This window comes from Chrysemys picta, chromosome 5, assembly GCF_011386835.1.
Source record: "Chrysemys picta bellii isolate R12L10 chromosome 5, ASM1138683v2, whole genome shotgun sequence".
Taxonomy (NCBI): Eukaryota; Metazoa; Chordata; order Testudines; family Emydidae; genus Chrysemys; species Chrysemys picta.
Window position 1 is genome coordinate 79,268,625 of NC_088795.1, and position 20,857 is coordinate 79,289,481.

At 38.1% G+C, this 20,857-nt stretch overlaps 1 protein-coding gene across 3 annotated transcripts in view; it reads left to right on the top strand.

The window, feature by feature from the left end:
- TENM3 (teneurin transmembrane protein 3) overlaps positions 1–20,857 on the top strand; it is a 2,213,160-nt gene that overhangs the window by 933,057 nt on the left and 1,259,246 nt on the right. For 2 of the 3 annotated variants that reach the window (XM_065596701.1, XM_065596700.1), the window contains one exon: positions 8,062–8,222. The exons of the other annotated variant lie outside the window; for it this stretch is intronic. The gene's annotated coding sequence lies outside the window, so the exon portion shown is untranslated. The remainder of the gene's footprint in view (positions 1–8,061; positions 8,223–20,857) is intronic. 3 annotated transcript variants of the gene reach the window in all.

A 20,857-nucleotide genomic window follows, 5' to 3' on the forward strand; every position in this document is an offset into this window, starting at 1 on the left:
AAATAAAAAATTAGATGATGTTATTGAGGGAATACAAAATCTGAGAGGGAAGATTAACTGCATTAGCATATTGGAGAGCTAGAGGTGAATAGGAAGGCAGAACAAACTAACAACCCCAGTGCAGCCAGAGTCCATATTTACTTTTTGATTTTAGAAGAGTTAGTTTTATTCAGAATTTTCAAGATTGAATGGTTGCTATCTTGTTTTCATTTTTTTTTAATGGGCGTGTTCCTAGCCTTGGGTTCATGTGGATACCTACAAGGAAAGGGGTCATCACTTCTCTCAGACCATACACTCCTTTGGATTCTATATATTGCCATCATTTGATTTGGAAAGAATGATTGGTGACTTCACTGGGACTATATCAGTAGCCCCAGTTGTGGGAGTATGGTGGCATTTGTTATGCAGGCTCACAAACTGGGGAGGGTGTGTTGTTTGGTGTGCATCTACTGCTAGGTGCCTATGTAGCAACAGTTGTCAAAAGTGCTTTAATATGTGCTTGGCAAGAAAGCTATAGCCTTTATTTTGTATCCAAATCTCATCTCGAGGTTAGAGGTCGAGGTGAAAAAACAAGGTGAGATCCAATCTCAAGGCTGGATTACTAGAATGTATTCTATATAGTGCAGCACCTTAAAACCAGGCAGAAATTGTGACAAGTGCAGAATGCAGCTACCTACTAATCAAATGAGATTTTTGTAGGTAACACATTATCCTGTGTTTCATAGTCTGAATTTGCTATCATTTGATTTTAAACTAAATTGTTGATGTTAATGGTTTGGGTTTTAAACAAACTGTCTAAGAATCTGTGATGTAAGCAGCCTGAAAATTCAGGTGAAGAGTGCTGTTTGCTGTGCTATTGTAGCCATGTTGGTCCCAGGATACGAGAGAGACAAGGTGAGTGAGATAATATCTTTTAATTGACCAACTTTTCTTGGTAGAAGAGGCAGAATTTCTTCCGCCAACAGAATTTGGTCCAATAAAATATATTCTCACCCACCTTGTCTCAGGGGAAGAAATAACAAAGTGGCTATGAGATGATGTCCAAATCTGCATATGACCTTCAAAGGGATACAGTGGCAAATCCCTAGTAAATGAGTCAAACCGAAATAAAGAAGTAAGAGAGAGGCAGAAAAGATACTAATGGTGGGAGAAAAATTTACTGTGGTTTTTCAATCTCTAATGAAGGTATCTGTGGGTCCACGTCCAAGAACTATTTTGAAACACTGGAGTGCCAAAAGAAATCTGACACCATTCACTGTATTTTTTATATATCTTTTCCTTTATTTTAGTTTTACCTTTGGTCAAGTGAATTGTGCTTTACTTCCCCTTTGCTGTTTTCTGTTCACTCATCTGCAGGGCCGGCTCCAGGGATTTGGCCGCCCCAAGCAGCCACAAAAAATAATAATAAAAAAAAAAAATCGCGATCAGTGGCGGCAATTCGGCGGAAGGTCCTTCGCTCTTAGCGGGAGTGAGGGACCGTCCGCCGAATAGCTGGACCTGCTGCCTCTGTCCGGAGTGGCCGCTGGTGCCTGGAGCCGGCCCTGCTCATCTGGCTTTTCCATAAACACTGTTTTTCTGTGTAACTGACAAGAGGTGATATTTCTAGTGCGAAGAATTTTCTGATTTTTTTTTTCCTGTCCGGTCCCTACCTCTCATCTTCGCTTTTCTTTTTGTTGTTCTAGCTCCTCTTCCCATCTGTTCTTTGTCTGTTACTCTCAGCTCATTTTACCACACTATCTCTTTTCCTTCCCAGTATGCATTATTGCTGCCTTTCATTTTGATGCACCTTGTTAATGGTGCTGTGTTAATCCCATGGACCTGCTACAGAAAGTGCTGCATCAGGATTGAGGTCTGTGCTGCTTCCTTCAATATCATGAAGTGGCACACTGCTGGGATTACCTGAACCAACAGAAGAGAGGTGGAGAAAGTTACAATATCTCCCCCACCCCCCGATTTCTGCCAGGGTTTATATATAAATATAATATATAGAGAGAGCAGGGTGTGGATTCAAAATCTAAGTGCACAGTAGTTTATTTCAAAACAGAGATGCCAGCAATAGCAAGCTGCCCCCCTTTGTCCTTCACCTTTGCAGGCCCAGCTCACGCTGGCCTTGACATGCAGCAACCCTCCAGCCATGCAAACAGGGCTGCATGTGGGAGGCAAATTCCATACTTGCCTGAGGTTTTCAGGGCTGGGCCTGTGTGGCCTGGCACCTGCCCCATGTTTGTTTGGGTTTCACACAGGGACCTGGAGGAATTTAACCAATGCCGTGCATGGGTTTCTTGTTGACTCAGAGCCAGCCCCGCTCGGTCACATGGTGCCACTGGGCCCCCTCCCTGTGTGGCAGCTGGCAGATCCAAGCCAGTCAACTGACCTTGGAGGTCAGGCGAGCTGCAAGCTGTGCTCCATGGGGAGAGGCAGCAGCAACAGTTGGGCACTTCAGGGAGGGGCCAGTGCTTTCTAGGAGGGGAGACTGAAGGTAAAGGAGGAGGCTTTGGGGAATGGCCGAACCTTTAAATTGTCCCCCCTCCCCCAAACTGTTTGGGGAATGGCCGAACCTTTAAATTGTCCCCCCTCCCCCAAACTATCAACAGTTACATGTTGCCTCTGAACGGGTCCTATGGGAGGCCAGAACCTTGGATCTTTCTTCCAGCTGGTCCTGTAGTAAATTAGGTTCTCTGCAACCAAAGCCAGATGGAAGTATTATTTCCTTGACTATATCTGTCTACACTGGAGTGATCTGCTCATTTTCCAATCAAGATACTTGTTAAGAGCAATATTGAAATGCTCCAGAGAGTTTGTAATTTTGGGGGGAAATCATACTAACTGTGCTCATACAATACAATACTGGATTTGAAATGGCTTAGAAAGTTATTCTACTTAAAACTACTTCAAAATGGAACCCTGAAGTCAATATTGATGGTGATAGACCCGAAGTGTTGACACAGCTTTAGCTGACCCCTACAGAGGTCTAGTTTCATCTGCCTGTAGCAAATTTCTTTCAGTTCCTTCTATTTCCTCTGGTCTAGATGCAATGGCTAATACTAGGCTGCTATGATCCCAAAAAATAATCTGAGTTTAGCAAAAAGGGCATAGTTTTATCAAGATACAGAACGGACATTGTGTGGAATAACAGAATTCTGGTCACTGGAAATTCAGGGAAGCATCATTTGATAATTTCTGATACGCTTTTGCCTTGCAACAGTGTTAACCACAAAACAAAGGAGAGCCCTGCTTGCTTCTTTTGGAAAACATTCAGAACAGCTAATTTGGTTTAGCTAGCATTTGTGTGAAAATGCAAATTGTCGTGCCCCCTGCTTTGAATTGGTGTTTTGGACATCTATTCGCTTATTCCCTCTCCAGCCACAGCTCCTGAAACAAAGGTAAATTATCTGGATCATCAGAACAACTCCTTTAGGATCCTTGACTCAGACAACAGTGCTTTGAATTGGTGGACCAAAGATAATTTTATTTTGAGGACTTCTATTCCAAGAACCTTTATTTGCTACTGGCATCATATGTAAGTTTCTTGGAGGGTAAGAGTGCAGAGGCCTTTAAAGAGCAAGTGTCTTAAAAGAAGTTGCCCTCTGAAATAATCCATATTTTAACCTCCCAAGTGATGATAGTGGTCAAAAGCAATTTTTTCCACTTCAGTAAGATGTGAAAGAATGCACAAGATTGGTGTCATAGCTTTTATAAATTTACAAGTGGAAACAAAAGCAAAAACCTTTAAAGGCTGAGGCTGAAAATTTTGCCATAGCACTTCAAGTAACCAGTTGAAATGAGGGGGGAGAGAGGGATTAATGTGGATTGACTCAGCTGTAGATACTGGAAAGTGTTCACAGAAGTTACAAAAAAATAAAGACTCTTATTCACTGGCTTTTTTTTTTTAAACCAAACTGGAAAAAAGTGCTGGTCAAGTAGAGGAACAAAATTTTGGCCCAACACACAGTGGGGATACCTCGACTCCCTTACATCCTCCTCACTCTGTGATACTCCTTTCTCCACACCCTTTCACTTATTTCTTTTTACTCCACCTTCATCTCCCTTTCTCCTCACACTTTACTTTTCCATTCCTTTGTGGTCTTCCCCCCCCGCCCTTCCTTACCCTCCTGCTCCATTTCCCATTACTTCCCCTGCTCTGTCTCCTTTCCCTCACTCTGTCCTCGGCCATTTTTTCAAAGGAGTTCTTTAAAATGTGCTTTGCTTTGGTAAAGGGGACTTTTCCTTATCAGGAGAGGTGTTGTGTTGCTAACATAGAAATGACTATGCAAATGAACATATATAATATTGGTATGGGAATTACCATACTTATGCCTGTTTAAAGTTCTGAATATGCCAGGTGTAAACTAGATTATTCCAAAAGCCTTTTCCAACTCTGTGTGAACTGAGATCTCATACAGGTAATAGAAATGGTATGCCTTCACTCCAACCAACCTCCCTCTTGAGCAGAGCTGAGCAAAGTTTTTCAGGCGAATAGTGGATTTGCCAGGAAATGCAGTTTTCCCCCAGCCCCCAAACTATTCACAAATTTGCCAAATAGTTTCAGCCAGGAAAAAAAAAAAAAAAAAAGCTAGATCCACAAAACAGCCAGTGAAGGAGCATGGATTTGAATTTGTGTCTCACAGGTTAGTGCCCTAGCCACTTAATTCTCATTCTCCCAGTGACTAGTCACATATTTTATACAAAGTTCAGTGGAGAGATGGAGAGATCCACCTCAGAATAGCTTATAGCCTAGTGGTTAGGGTACTGTCTTGGGAAGTAAGAGATGCAAGTTCAAACCCCTCTTATCATGCAAAAGGGGAATTGAACCTGGGTCTCTCACTTCTTGGGCAAGTACTCTAACTGAGCTAAAAGTTATAATATTGGTACCACTACCTCCTCCTGCTCCTGACATGTTGTATTCTAACCCTTAAAAATAGTTGAAAACGAAATCATTTGGGTAAATGTTGTTTCATTTGACCCAAGACAGATTTTTATTTTAATTTTTTGATTCAATTAAATTTTTCAGAATTTTTGGATTTGTTTTGGGTTGAACCAAAATCATTTTTGAAACTGCCAGCAAACTAAAAAAATCAGCTCTTCATCCAGCTACATTTCTAAGTGCTTTGTAAACATCTATTTACACCAAGTGTGGCTGGTACTGTACAAAATATCCTAGAAGACAAATATAGAAAGATGCACTGGAGGACCAGAGGAAGGAAAAGTGTTTGGTTTGATATATTTTTTTATTCTCTTATAAACCTGGTTTTAGAAGTGCTGTCTACGTTGGTTTGGGCATCCTACAGCCTACTCCTGAAATAATCAGTGCTTTCAGGGGAAGTTCAAAATCTGTAAAGGCATATGGGCCCAGGGAATTATCCCTATCAAGCACACCTCTCCCTTTTCAGCAACACTGGTACAGATAATATCTTGGCAAGGAAATGTTTTTTAAATAACATGCCCATTCATTATTATCAAACTTACTGTCACAGAATATACAGAAGAAAATTGGGCAGGCCAAATAGTCTTTGATCATTATTCATGGATATAAATCATATTTCATTCAAGTCTTTTTCTAAGCAAACCACTTCTCTGAACGTTTCAGTGAAGGCCCAGTGAAACAAGTGAAATTAGAGCCTTCACTCATATGGCAAATTCTTATTACCTCTAGTACGTAATATACATTTTGGGCCACATTGTTTTTATTTAAGAGATGCATCAGATACAGACTAGTCCCCTTGACATGGTTCCTTTTGCCAAGTGTCCTTTGCATTCTGAGTAATTGCATTGAGTAAAAGGCTGGCTGGCTGTAGTAATAATATGGTTTAATTAATGTGCTTATTGAACATAATGGTAGAAAGGGATTTTTTCTTCTGGCTAATGATTTTCTCTCTTCACCTTTTTATGTATTTGTGGTTTTGCTGTTATTACAAACATTCATAAATACAGAACTTCAATATGCTGTCACAAATCACCTAGTGTTACTAAAAAATGAAGGCTCATAGCTTAGGAACTCAGATTTTCTCTGCCCTGTTGATGTGCAGGAGGGCATAGGGCACAAGGGGCCTTCCCCTGTTTGTCTCTTAGTGTAGTGAGTAGGCAAGGAGTACTGGTGGGTAGCTGCTACAGTGGCTTTAGCTTTCCCAGAGGGTCCCATTCCCAACTCCACACCAGCCAGCTGAGTGGGACTGATTCCTGAAGAATACATGCAGCATCTCCTCCAAGAATGCAAGCAGCTGTTCTACCACAAGGATGCTGGAGGCAGTGACTACCTAAGGTCCAATATCGCCAGGAGCATTGGGTGGGTGCTGCACCTCTGTGCACCCCCTACCAGAGGTTAATACTACAGATGAGCTCAAAATGTCTTCCTTTAAAACATCTCAATCTCAAGTATGCCTAGAGAAAATCCCCCAAAATAAATTCTGTATGGCTATTTGTAGTCAGTGGTGCCAATTTAAATCCTGAATCTGGAAGAGACAGCTGAAGAATTACAGCTTTTGAGGTCTCCAGACAATCACTCTAGAGAAGAATTTCTGTAACACAATTTAGTTCTTCTAGTCCCTTCTAGGCATTCAGTCATGCCCTATAATTCCTGGGATTTAAGTCCAACAGGGGTTTTTCCCCATTCATTTTTCCACTCATTTTAAACCAGCAGTTGCTCTTTTTTTTTTTTTTTTTTTTTGAGGAGAGTGGAGGTGTGTGATAAATTCATATAATAATTTATTACAGCCAATCATTACAATAACACTCAAAGTAAATTAACATTGTGTGCACTATTAGATATGAAATTGTTTGCAAGGTCGTGACTGCACACAACATTGTGGATGAATGAAAGAGCATTGCCAAGAAAACACAAACATAAATTAAAGTTCTTTAATTTAGGTGTGGGATGGATAAATAATGATTTGCAATTTGCAGCAACCAGGGATCTCATGTGGCTTTGTTCATATTTTAATAGTTTACTCCTCTTTGCAGTTTCAGTAATTAAGTCTTATGACATTCCAGAAAGCATAAATCCTGCTGAGATGTTTAAGTTTGGAGCATCCTCTTGATGTACAATCAAAAAAAAAAAAGACACTTACCCAGGATCTTAACAAGCTGTTTTGCTTTTACCTTTGAAACACAATTGAATGGTAAAGTAATGTGGTCTGCTCAAACTGTTTTAGTCACATTGTTAACTAGAACCTCCTTTTGAAATTCATTGCCTTCAATTATATTTTTTAAAAGAATTTTAATTATGTGACTGAAAAGAATAAAGATGCTCCCGGCTCCATTTGTTTACCATGGAAGGCCTTAAAAAATGAGGACAGAGCTTCCCAGCTCATGCAGGGGTTGCAGAGAGAGAGAGATGACTTTTAATTCGACAAGTTCAGAGAGATTTCTTAGTTTGACGCGCATAGCAGGGGGTCTTTGAGCGCCTGGCAATACTTCAGCATTCTGAGCTTTGAAAGTCTTTCCCTGCAGCAGAAATTGTATCAAAAGCCAATGATAATATTCCCTGCAAGGTAAAGCACCCTATTGAAGATTTCTAGAGCTGTTTATTTATTCATCACAGTTTTTTCTTTTAGGACATATCAGGCATATAGGTAATAATTCACATAGATGATTGATTGCATTTTTCTATCAAATAAATAAATAAATAAAAATGCCTCATTAATATTTTCCATCTTCCCTTCTTATGCTTCTCCATAGGCCACATGTAGCTATAAAATATGGTTGTGCTTGCCCTATATGTATATATAAAATTCACTACAAATCTCAGCCTTTCCCTGTTTTTAGTAAAATTGTCACTCTTCTGTCTATCTTCGATCACTAGCTGGGTACATAAGATGTTTATGGCCGTTTCCTTCTTACTAAGCCCTCAAAGTGATAGGTCAATTTTACAGGAAGTTATTCAGTTTTGTAGGAGACTTTTTAAATCTTAATTTTTAAAGTAGGTTTCAGGTAACTGTTTTCAAAGCCAAGCTTAAAGCTTCATTTATATTCAAAAGATCTTGTTTTTAATATTTTTGCATTACCTTTATATGAAAAATATATACATGTGTTTTTCTCCTCTATTTTTGTTTTGTTTTTCCACAGCAGAGCGAGGGCTGTGAGACTACGACAATCTGTCCCTAGTGTAATGTCAATGTCGGCTATCACTTTGGCAGAAACAGCCAGCTCAGTGAAGACTAAGAGTCCCATCTCCTGTTTTTTCATCTGCTGGTGGCATTCAAAGTGACCTTGCCTTGTAAATATTGGTGAGTGACCACAAGGGAAAAGCAGTTCCTTGATGAAAAGGAACTTGTTTTAAAAAAAAAAAAAAAAAAAAAGTGGTGACCTGCATTTCTTTCTAGGATAAACATTAGGGAAAGTGTCCACACAAACAATATGCAAGATATGTTTGCTGTTTTAATCATAGTCTATTTAACTATATTTATTTCTTTACACTGAAAAGTATGTACTGAGCTGTAGCTAGTAAGAGGTAATCAACATGTGATAATATTTTTTCTTATTTAAACCCCTTCCTGCCCAGTAGGTGACATTCTCACCCCTGCTCCAGTTCCTGAATGCTAGATAAAAAGCCTGGAATAGTATAAAATGGCCTTTAAAGTCCCAAATCTGGCAAGGAAAGAATATCCCCAATGTAGGAGTTAAGGAAGACAGCTGAACCACCCCTCATCATCTTTGGTGTAAGGGGCATGTAAGTGGTGGTATAGCAGCAATCACTGCTGCAGAGATTCTGGGCAGGCCATGAAGGCTACTGTAACTTAAAGTGCCCCTCAGGGCTGTCTAAATTGTGCAAGAGGCCACTAAATCCAATTTAGCTCCCACCCCTGGCTCAGAGTTCTGTGCTGCACTTCTAAGAGGCACAGCACAGAATCATGCCCAGTGTGTCTAAGGAGATATTTCATGTTGAAATCAGATGGGTGGAGAGTGAAAGTCACTCAGGAGTACAGGTAATTTATATATTATAACACAAATATTTTAAATGATTTATTAGATTAAAAAAAACAAAAAACAGGTTAACTTTTAAGTTTGAGTAGTGTTAAATGCAGGGGTGTTCCCAGGCTATAAATAACGTAAGTATTTTAATTATTTAATCTACAGTGATTGTCACAAAACAGTAAACATTTGTGCATCATTACCATTCAGTATTATCTGGATTAACTCCTATTAACAGTGCTACCTCATTCATTGCTATATGGTATCTGTGAGCACAGATTGACATTTTAATGGCTATACCTATCCTTGTATGCCATTTTATAAATGGACTATACCAGCCTCAAAAGACGTAGCGATATGAAAATTATTGCAGCATCAAACAACAGTGAAAAGCCATTCCAACAGAGGAGGAATTGTTGACTGGTGGTGCCTGTCATTGCAGTAATATTGATGGACATTTGGGTAATTTAGTCTTAACCTTGGTTCTATGTCTGCCCATGACTTTGTTTGGACTGGCTAAGGAAATAAGCAAAGGAGACCCTACGTTCTGATTGAGGATCATTTTTACAATGATAAATAAGTGAAAGAATAAATAAGTATAGAATTGAATGAATGCATTTTCTATAGCTATGCATCTAGTAATATTTTGTGATGTTGCATCACATTATGCTTCTTCTGAGTTCTGTATAATATGAGGGATGACACCGCATGATTCATTAACCGAAAGTGTCCCTATTCGGGAAAACTCTTAAGCATGTACCTATGTGATTTGGGTCCTTTTAGGGATAAATTCCACCATCACTAACTCTCCTGCAACCCCAAATAAAATAAATGTGCTGCTTGGGTGTATTTGATGCCACAATGTGTCTGAATGTCTAGCGGTTGGTACAGAGATGGGTGGTCAATGGCCAGACATTTGGCAGTCAGCAGGAAGAGAAAATGAAATCACATTAACCAGGGATATGTAAGATCAACCAGGTCAGAACTTGGAAATGGTAACACAAACCGATTTGGGAAATCACTGCTCTTTCTGGAGTTGTACATTTTTTTATTTAAAAAAGTGATTCTGCAATGATAGAGTTGTGAGATATTCAGGCAATCAGCTCAGATAGTTTGCTTGTTTTTGTGAAGGATGTAAACAAAAGTGAATGGTATAGCTTTGGTAATGACTGTACTGTGCAATTTACAGTTCAGCCATATTATTAACTCTTTGCATAGTTGTTGCTTTCTTTAAAATAAAATTGAAAAATTGAAACTTTAGCAGATGCTTCGTCAGCCATTTGACACAGCTGTGGACCCTCAGTTTCTCTTTATTTTTCCATTTATTGGGCATCTATACTTATTACCACTAGGTCCCTTGAATGGGTACATGAATCACTGCTCATTGTTTTTCATTATGAAATTATGAAATTTAAATTATGAAAGCTTTTTCCAGAGCAAGACTAATAGGCTAATAATAGATAATAGGTTGATCATAGGATCTCTTGGGACTGCTTTTTCTGCTAGTTGAGGTAATACCTTCACGAATCTATGGTCTATTTTGATAAAATGCCTAAAATAGGTCATAGAGCAGCTTCGTAGAAACCGGTATGTGAACAGAGTGGATTAAAGTATTATTATTTGTTTGTTGGTTCATTTCTGGCAGTACTTTATAATTAGAGTTAGGTGAACAATGGATTTTTTTCATTCAGTGCAAATTCTGAAAAAATTAAAAAGACTTCATTTTTGGATCAAACAAAAAACATTTTTTTAAAAACTTGTTGTTGAAATGAAATGTTTCATTTTGACCTGTTTGCTTTTCTTTGGGAGTGGGGAGGGGACATAACTCTCTCTATTTAATTGTTTATAAAAAGTAGAACAGCTTCAATAGGAAAGATTGAGAAAGTCTTATAATATACCATAGTCCACTTGATAGGGCACTCACTTAAGAGATGGAAAACCCTTGTTCAAATCCCATCTCCTCATAAGGCAGAGGGGGAGTTGAACTGGGTGAGTTTGCTAACCTCTGGGTTAGAGGTTATAATCCCACTTTTTCCCCTCTCCCCAGGCTGTTTTGTGAATCCAGTCCTCCTTTGCATTTGTCAAAATGCCAGAAATTGAAACGAAACATTTTGTTTTTCAACAGTCTGAAACATTTTGATGTTTGTCTCTTTGGTTGAAACCATTTGGTGACCTCGACACAAATTCATGAATAGTTTGGGGTCAACCAAAACTGCATTTTTTGTCAAATAAACTGTTTGCTGAAACAGTTTTTTCCAGCTCTATGACAATATGCTAGGTGCTTTTCAAACTGAATCCACAAAAGCAGCTCCCAAAAATCAGAGTTATTTTACCTATAGGATGAATAGAAAATGACCTGTGACAACATCCAGCTGTCAAGAGAAAGGAGCGACTTCGCATAGTGATGATTTTCCTTATTTTGTTTTCCATTTTCAGTTTGTTTGTCTCAGTCATGTATTTCAGTCTGATCTGGCAGATGGTTCTGTGATCAGTTGCTCACTGTTTCCTTTGCATTTTCACACATTTAAAGTTTTGTTTGTATAACTAATTTGGCACTAGTATCATAGGCATTCTAGAGAGTTCATGGGCCTTTAAAAAAAAGTAACAAAACAAACAAACAAAACTTCCTGTCTGAATGTGGAACAAGTTAGCAAGGCTAGGGAGCCAATTGCTGGTCTCAACTTATTGCAGCAGAATGGTGTTAACCTTTCACTGTTTTTTTTTTTAAAGTCCCAGACTATTATTTAAAAGATTTGTGAAATCTAGTGGCAGTTCTACACAGAAAGCTTTAAGGACAAGTTTACCCTTTGAAGCCAATGGCTTCAAACTACACATGGAGGATTAATCTTAATGAGGATACTTCCATGCAGTTTGGTACAAATATTGATTGATGGTGCACACTAAATTAGCTTCCAGTAACATAAACCATCTTCAGTACTAAACATTGTTGCTCTCCATCAAGGTTAAATCAGGGATTTTGCTAGACAAGAATTCTAAGTTTTCCCTTTTCTTTAAATGGTTTTCCTTGGGAGTTAATTTTGTTTCTCTTGTGTTTTCTGAATTGATGTGAATCTGCTGGAAATTAATGTATAATGCTATTTCATTTTTGAATAAATAATTGTGAAAACTGTTAAATGGTAGTGAAAATAGGATGAGTAATGCAAGGAACATACCAAATACAATCAGTAAATATAATAAGTACAAAAAAATGCAGGAAATCATTGCGATCCATGTGGTCCTATTAGAAACTGAGCCTACTGAATAGTAGGGAAATTTTTGCACAAATATTTGTTTACATTAGAAAGAAAATTTTGATTAATTGTTTTCAGGACTTTTTTTAGGCTCATTCTGTGAAAACATTTGAGCTTATCCAGTGTACACACCTGAAAAGAATATTTTCAAGTTTCCAACCTGGAACATTCTCTGAAAGTGAATTACAAATTATGTATTGGATTGAAAAATGGCCATGGGTTAATTATGTAGGTCATCCAATAAGGGAACTGAAACAATACTTAGTAAATTACATAGAGAATGCAGGATATTCACCATGAATTATTTGTGAATAATATTCAGAGCAAGAAAACTTCACAGAAGAAATCATGAACAATTTTGAATAACACGTACATTCAAAAAATTCACAATTGGTTCTTAGCTAATTCAAGAACATTCAAAAGTGAAAACCATTAAATAAATTAATCATTTCAATGTATTGGCTTGTCTCTATTAGACACATTCTTAAAAAAATGAGGTGCAGCTATGGAAATCATAAAAATAAGTCTCTTGTTTGGAGAGTACTTTGATAAGTTGCTTTGTCTAATTACACAGGAAGCTGTAAAATGAGTTTTATTCAGATCTTTCTACAATGAAACATTGTACTCTATGCAGTTACATGGAAAGCTTTCAAACACCAGGATTAAAAAAAAAAAACACCACGGCTGACCATGTGGTAGTGCTTCAAGGAGATAAGTAGTTGTCTGAAGCATCTAGATCAAAATAAGCTTGTGTATACTTTTGTATACACTACAGTTTCTGGGTAGTGTTTAAATAAAATATTTTATACTGTACTACCTAAAATGTCTGGTTCATGGTTAGTGTGGAAGAATTTTTTCCCCGTTTTAATTTGCTTTCCATTTTTGCTGTTCTAATCACATAATAGGTTAGTTTAATTTTAGTTGTTTAGGGATAGGTTTCCCTAGCCTCTGTTTGCCAGAAGCTAGAAATGGCTGACAGGGGATGGATCACTTGATGATTACCTGTTCTGTTCATCCCCTCTGAAACATCTGGCATGGCCACTGTCAGAATACAGGATACTGGGCTAGATGGACCATTGGTCTGACTCAGCATGGCTGTTCTTATATTCTCCCAAGGGCAGATGAGTGGGAGGCAAAGTCACAAAGGTGAAAGGTCCATTCCAACAATCAGATTTGAATTTCACAATTCAGGAATATTTCTTTCTCAGACAGTTTTAAATAAGAAAGATTCAGAAACGTCAATGGTAGTTCTGCTTTAAGTGTTTAGTGTAAAGCAAAGCAGTCTAATGCAAAACTTACTTATGTGCATGTGTACATAGGGTGAGGGAGAGAGAATTATCAGATATATCAGTGATGTTTTTCTATAAATATGAAACATTATCACAAGCAGAATGTAAGCTTTCTGGTGTCTTGGGGATTTGAATACTAGACGTCTGAATTTCTCTTCAGGAATAAATAATCAAATTATAACATCATAATGCAACTGGATGATATTCATTTCTTAACATCATGAAATTTCATCAGTATGTGTTGAGAATATTTTCTCCTTCTATGGTGTTTAGGAATGAACTCAAACTGCAAATTTCACATGTGGATTTCAAATATTCTGAACTTCAAGGCAGTTCAGGTGGGCAGGTTTTTTTTCAGCCTATATATAAACATTTCTAAGGCACCTGCCTTTGTAGTGTTTGTCAAAAAGATGTGTTTCGTTGCATATTGACAAAACCATGCACCTTAATCATTGTGTGGTGAGTAGTTGAGGACCAAAGTAAATTTGCAACTCCTTATTTGTGTCTTGTTAGTTTTGCAAGATCCAAGGCAGACCTGAAGTGGCACAGTCCTACAAATTACAGAACAGGAAGCAACCTATCTTGGAGAAAGCTACAAAAGCTCCATTCACCCTTAAGTCACAATGGAATGGTTCTGACAAGTTCTAGAGTGTCTTCTACTGTTCCAAATCTTGGTATTTTGTTTTATCAGTAGTTTATCATTGTGGCTGCTGCATCCTCAATTAGGCTGGTCTAAGAGAGGGGTTTTTGTTTGTTCGTTTGTTTTAAATAACCACCATTTCCCCACCACCACATACATCTTTAAAATAGCAGTGATTGTGCTTGAAGCCTTCATCACCATAATAGTTCAAACTCCATGCACTCCCTTCAGTGTGATTAAATCTGCCCTCCTCTAAGTATACAGTGCAGTTCCATTGCATGTGGGCAGGGACAGGAGTCTGACAGCCTGAATGTACACACTAGAATTTTTATGGTGTAGTGGAGGTAAGCCCCATTAGGAAAAAGTGAAAGTGTTGGATATGCAAATCTACCAGCTAATCTCCCCATGTAGCCCTCACCAGTTCTACAGTCTCCCCTACAATAGCCCTAAGGCTGCAATAATAATTATGGTGGCCTGTAAAGGAAAAAAAAAAAGGAGTTCTAAAACCTTGATTATCTGGACATCACTTATTGTTAAATAAACGTAATTACATTAATATCAAAACTCTCACAACTGTAATCAGCTCTGCTGTGAAATGTTTCCATGATATTTTGCCATGAATGATGTTATCCCAAAATAATGTGTGTCATATAACAGTAAACATCAAAATTATGCAAATGTAAGGGTGAACTGAATACAGTTTATGAGAGGGAAAAGATTTAAAGCTAGATGGATTTCACCAGTTTGCTTGCTTTTTATTCCTATTAAGCTTTGATTGACACAGCTACAGCATTACTTAAAAAAAATAAAATAAAATCAGACATCAGTCTGCAGTTGTATTCTTAAACTGTCAGTGGTCTGTGACTGACTGATGGCAGCCAACAGCTGAACTGAAGGTTTGCTGTAGCTAACAGGACATATGGAGGGTTACATTAGTTAGTTCCTTGTATAATTAAATATTCATGAAGTCCAATTCAGTGACTTGAGAGAAAACAGTTTTAAAAACAATTTAGTTTTCTCCTCTTTCCTGTCCAGCTTTTAGGTCTTATTCTTTTTATGGTTGGTCTTCTCATTCATATTCTATGTCTGCCATTCACACTTGTTCTCTTCAGATTTTCTAGCCCAAACTGTAGGAATTTATAATCTGTAATTAGGGCTGTCAAGTAATTAAAAAATTAATTGATTAATCGTGCTGTTAAACAATAATAGAATACTATTTCTATAAATATTTTGGATGTTTTCCAAACATCTTCAAATATATTTTCAGTTACAACACAAAATACAAAGTGCACAGTGCTCACTTTATTTTTATTATAACATTTATTTATATACATTTATAACATAAAAATAAGAAATAGTATTTTCCAATTCACTTACTACAAGTACTGTAGTGCAATCTCTTTATCATGAAAGTTAAACTTAAATGTAGAAGTATGTACAAAAAATAACAGAATTCAAAAATAAAACAATGTAAAACTTTAAAGCCTACAAGTCCACTCAGTCCTACTTCTTGTTCAACCAAACAAGTTTGTTTACATTTGCGGGAGCTAATGCTGCCCGCTTCTTGTTTACAATCTCACCTGAAAGTAAGAACAGGCTTTCACATGGCACTGCTGTAGCCAGCGTTGCAAGATATTTATGTACCAGATGCGCTAAAGATTCATATATCCCTTCACGCTTCAACATCATTCCAGAAGATGAATCCATGCTGATGATGGGTTCTGCTCGATAGCGATCCAAAGCAGACAGACCGACACATGTTGATTTTAATCATCTGAGTCAGATGCCATCAGCCGAAGGCTGATTTTCTTTTTTGGTGGTTCAGGTTTTGTAGTTTCCACATCGGAGTGTTGCTCTTTTAAGACTTCTGAAAGCATGCTCCACACCTTGTCCTGATCAGATTTTGGAAGGCACTTCAGATTCTTAGCTCTTGAGTTGAGTGCTATAGCTATCTTTATAAATCTCACATTGGTACCTTTTGTGTTTTGTCAAATCTGTAGTGAAAGTGTTCTTAAACAACATGCTTGTTTGTCTGAGCGATTGGCTGAAGTAGGACTGAGTGGACTTGCTGGCTCTAAAATTTTACATTCAAAAATAAAACAATGCAGTTTTTTTGTACATAATTCTACATTTGTAAGTTCAACTTTCATGATAAAGAGATTGCACTGCAGTATAAATATATATTTTTTTCAGTGCAAATACTTGTAATCAAAAATGAGCACTGTACACTTTGTCTTCTATGTTTGAATTGAAATCAATATATTTGAAAACATAGAAAACATCCAAAATATTTAAATAAATGGTATTCTATTATTAACAGTGCAATTAATCATGAATAATTTTTTAAATCATTTGACAACCCTACATCCTTCACACTTCCCTCATCCTGTGGTTTCTAGGAACCATGCCTATGCTCAGCAGCTTCCAATTTATGTTTGGCTCTTCACTGCTCCAAGGGCCATTCCAGCAGATGAGGATCAGCCAGACACAGCATGACACTGAACACCCATTCAGCATCAGGAGCCTGGAAAATGGTGGCACAGGAGTTGCTATGGCAGCATCTAGGCCACCAAGGGATTCCCACTATAAGGGGGAAATCCTCCATTGTAAATTCAGTAGAATTAGGCAGTATCTTTGTGCTAGCAGACTGGTGCAGCAATGCCCAGGTTTAAAGTAGAAAAATAGTTTCCATTTTTGCATTTCACTAGCTTTAGAATAGAGTTAAATGTGTGCTGTGCATGCACACACACACCCCTTTAAAATACACATGTTGGGCATAGTTAAAAAAATATATTTCATTTCTCTCATTGTTGAAAAAGGTATTCCTGATCATAGGCCTGGCCTACACTAGAAAATTAGATGGGTTTAACTACGTTGGTCAGGGTTGTGGATTTTCCTGAGTGGTGCTGTTAAGCCAACCTAAGTCCCCTAAGACAGTATTAGGTTGATGGAAGAATTCTTTTGTCAACCTATCTACTTCCTCTTAAGGAGATGGATTACTTATGCTGACGGGAGAACTCCTACCTTCGGCATTCATAATGTCTACATTGAAGTGCTATATCAGCACAGCTGTACCCCTATAGTGTTTAAAGTGTAGACAAGCCCTTAGTAATTGTACTCATTATTAGAATAGGAAATTCCAGCTCAAACTGGTAATACCTGACCTACCAATAAAAAGCATGGATGGATGTGCATCGGTATGTTATGTTTTTCTTTATAGCCTGTAGATTAATGGTGATTTTGACCATCTTAGTGTATGTTTCACGTGAAGGTAGAAGTCAAATGTGCCACAAGTTTTAATTTTTTTTAAAACAATAAACTGTTCTGAAACTTTAGCTCATGAGGGATAAAAATGTTACTGGCCTGGGATACATTTTTCAGAAGTGTCTAAGTTGCATTGTTACATGGTGGCTGATCTCTTAAGGAATGGAGGGGCTAGGGCTAGCCAGCTTTGTTTATGAAGGAGGCATACCTGGTTTGGATCAAGTGATTCCTCTGTGAAGAGCAGTGGGAAGCTGCAGTGTGGTGTAGGGATGCTTCGGTAGAGTAGAGACTGGTAGAAATGAGCAGGTCCCAGCAGAGTCAGACTTGGGCACGTCTTCACTACCCGCCAGATCGGCGGGTAGCGATCGATCTATCGGGGATTGATTTATCGCATCTAGTGTAGACGCGATAAAATCGATCTCAGATTGCTCTGCCGTTGACTCCGGAACTCCACCGCAGCGAGAGACAGAAGCGGAGTCGACGGGGGAGTGGCAGTGGTCGACTCACCGCCGTCCTCACAGCCAGGTAAGTCGACCTAAAATACGCAACTTCAGCTATGCTAGTCGACCGACCCCCCCCCCACGTAGTGTAGACCTAGCCTAAGACTCTAGCTAAGAAGGGTTGGGAGTAGCCTGCAGGGGCACTCAGGAGGCAGATGACCTGTTTATACGCATTTCTAGAAATGACTTAGTCATGTAAGAGCACAAGTTCCACTGACTTTTACTTTTGAAAAGGATCTGAGTTCCTAAGTCACTTAGGTGCTTTTTGAAACTATTACCCCAGGTTTTTAAATCCCACCCTTGATTAATGCAGCCTCAAAACACAGTGAGGTCCAAATCCTGAAGCTCCAATAGTTTCCTAGGGATTCACCTACAGTAAAAGCATTTTCAGGCTCTAGGCAGTCCTAGAGGACAAGGCTTTTGCTCCGTTGTGGAATGCCCTTACTGTGTTAGTGCTGAACTGAGGATACCAAGGTCACACTAGCTTCAGGCAGTGATAAATGCTGAATTATCAGGAACTGAACATTGGGAGAATGTATTTTCCCATCCAAGTTGTCCTTTACTCTGTAACAAGAAAGAAACTTGATTCAAATGAATGCACAACGTAAAATGAAGCTATTCTTCCTCTGAAAAAGTCCATAATTGGGTATTTAACCGCCTGGTTCTCGGGGGTTTCTGCTTCAAAATAGAAATTTGCTGTTAATATCATGGGAAATTTGTGTGTCAAAGGTTACATTAAACAAAAGACATATCTAGATTATCTGGAGTGATGTTTAATGCAAATTTAAAAAAAAAAAGAGGATGTGTGTCACTGCAGGTCATTTCTGAATTTTCTTGTTGAGCTTTCTCTGTTGGATATGCAATCTCAGCTAAATGTTTTGAAGAGGATGAATCAAATAAATTGCCCTATTTTGGGTCTCTCTCATCTGTATACAGTTGTGCAGCTCTAGTAGACCTGAAAATTGTGCAGAGACAAACTTTTTAAAAAATAAAATGCTTTTGAGGCAGAAAATTGCTTTTCTGCAATATTGTCTAAACGACAGGGTATGACAGCAAGACCAAAAGTTGCCATCATGTATTGATATTGTAAAGCAAACCTTACATAACAAGGAGGATTATTTGTTTTTATTTTCTTTATTAAACTACAAAAGATTTAATTTAAACAACACTAAGAATTTGACTTAAACCAACAAAAACAAGGACCACAATTTAGAAGTAAGTCTGAAAGTCCATGCTTTAACCCACCTGTGTTGCCTATATGTTGCAGGGCACATAAAGTATGATGTGTAAGATCACAAAATGTTTGTCAGCCCTTCAGAAGCTCTAAGCACTGTGGGATGGGTTGAAGAAGAAATGTGAGCCTTAATTCTATATCTCCTTGATTTTATGTTTATCAAATCCTTACCATTGTTTGAAATCGCTTGTAGTATAATAAGAAAAATGTGGCTTATGCCTTTTTATTAGCCCCTTGATGTTTTTTTTAAACATATTTTTGCATGGTTTAATTTCCTTTTTTATGTCATTTTATAAATATAAAATAAAATAAAAGGGAAGAGGAGTGGAAGGGGAAGGAAATGTCATTCACATGCTAAGGGAGTTCAGACTCCTTTGAGCCCGCTATCACATTAATGGGCCAGTTGAGATTTATCAGGGTTTTGTGTATTAATCTTTATACACATTCACATACTAAAATTGCTCCTTTGGAACTGTAATGCTATTAGCTGTGAATTTGTGCAATATTAGTAATGTGGATTTCTATATTATGGAACCATAATATCAAAGGGTTATTAAAAATCCATATAAAGTATGGCACATGGAGGCACTTTCTAAGCTTCACTAGCACCGTTGCTTTCTGTTTTTTAAATACCAGAATGGTTGTCTATACTATGAAGAGAAATCCTTTGGCATCTTGTATGAAAAACACAAATAATATTATATTACACAAATGTGCCTAATGTGGCAAAAACGATAAATCTTGGTTTCTGCTAGAGGGCAGGAGGGAGGCTGGGGTGGGGTGTTTTTTGTTTGGATGTTCTTTGTTCATGTTTTTGGGGGGGTTTTTTTGCATTACTGTAATTTAAAAGTATCACATTATAGATACAGACTAAACAAAACACACGAATGGTAAGCAATAATGCTTTTCACATGGCTTTTTAAGGTTCTCCATCTACTTCAGTAGCCAAGATGGGAGATGACACCTGTCCTCTCCAGCATAAAATGTCTTCCTACTTTAGTATTTTCTACCTATGTGGATAAACCCCCAATGGCTGGTGCATCCAGTGGGGTATTGGAGGAAGACAGTTAAGGTTACATAATTATGTGAAACTGAGTCATTTTGGTTCTCATGGGGATTATGAAATCTTATAGTTATGGCTTATGTGGCTTTGCATGCTTTGGGCCAGATAATCATCTGGTATGAACCGGAGTAATGGAATTACTTTGGTCAGTTTACAACAGCTGAGGATCTGGTCCTTTGAGTTGCAAGTTAAGCCTAAAACTCAAAGCAAAAATATATTGAGTTGAACATAGTTTTGTGACAAAACCAGCCCTGCCCCCCTTTCTCTGTCTCTGCTTTGAGATGAGAGAACAAGGAAAAATGTACCTGAATGCCAGGGCTCTCAAACAGGACCCACATTCTACTCAAATTTCTCCTTATAGAATCCTCCTTCCTCAAAAACCCATGCTTCATTGAATGGAGGAGATAAGGCAATGGGTTTCTACCTCCCTCCCTTTAGATTTTTCAGGTAGTGTTGAGGTGGTCCACTAGCCCTTCCTAGCTCTGGAAAGTGGCTGATTTTTTTGCCCCATTCTTCATGGAAGATTAATTGGTAAGTCCTTCCCGAACATCTGCCATATCCAGGATTTTATGGCAGTGCAAGTGAACTTCCCATCCCCATATAATTAGCAAAGGCAAGACAGGACAAGTTCTTCTGGTCTAATTTGCCACTGAATCTGGGAGGTCTCCTAGCCTAGTGCACTATTGGGAAATCACACTAAAACTGTTAT